The sequence below is a fragment of the Aplysia californica genome, unplaced genomic scaffold (genome assembly GCF_000002075.1).
Source record: "Aplysia californica isolate F4 #8 unplaced genomic scaffold, AplCal3.0 scaffold00827, whole genome shotgun sequence".
NCBI lineage: Eukaryota > Metazoa > Mollusca > Gastropoda > Aplysiida > Aplysiidae > Aplysia > Aplysia californica.
The window spans coordinates 286,170-287,177 of record NW_004798097.1 but is presented as its reverse complement, the minus strand read 5'-3'; positions in this window follow the sequence as shown (position 1 = coordinate 287,177).

Here is a 1,008-nt window from a genome sequence, read left to right as displayed (position 1 = left end):
AAAACGTGCCATTTATAAGAAATTCCCCAAAACTACAAAGTTAGCTCCTGCTTTTCTATCTATCATTTTGGTAAAGACCAATCTGCCTTTGAAGAATCCCCCCCTCCACATACACACACACATACACACACACACACACACACACACACACACACACACACACACACACACACACACACACACAAACTAGCTATGAAATTTTTCGACTTGATTCTATTACATTTAGCTGCCGGGTGTACAGTGGACATCTAAACAAAGAAAAAACCAAAAAACAATACGTGAACTCAGGACGGTCTGTGCAGATATGACAATGTCCGATAAATCGCCCCCCAAGGTCGTCCTGTCCACTGTGGACCTCTAATATTCAAACCTCAGTGAAATGACAGCGTCTGTTCCATCAAAAGACAAAACCAAACCCCTCAATAAAAAGGCAGACAAAATTTGACCAAGGGATTATTTTTTAAAAGTTATAAAGTTTAAAAATTCAATTTTGATCTGTAAAGAATATGTTAACGTAAAGTTTCGATCAGGTTTCTTAATTCAAGGACGAAAAGGTAAAGATAAACGGGTGCAAATCAATGTAATAATATCATGCTGAATACCAATGTTTAAACGAGCCATTGTATAAATTTTTTTTTTTTTTTAATTCCTAGAGCTGCAAAGTTATCACCAGTTTTCCGACTTCTCATTCTTGTACAAAGCATGCTGCCCTTGGGGAAAAAACGCCAAACCCCCACAAATATTGACACTTGCTATGAAGATTTTCACACACATGAACCAGCACGGTATGAGTTTTATCAACTTGATTATATTACATTTGACAGCCGGCACTACAATGGACATCTATTACAACAAAACAAACTACAGACTTTGAAGGACTTGTGAAGTTATGATACCGTCCTATAAACCGCCCCAGGCCACAGCAAAACATCAACCGTTACTCTGGTTATATCAATACAGTTCATTAGGCCGTCGTTTCCAAGTTGGACAATTGATTCTCAAGCTAAC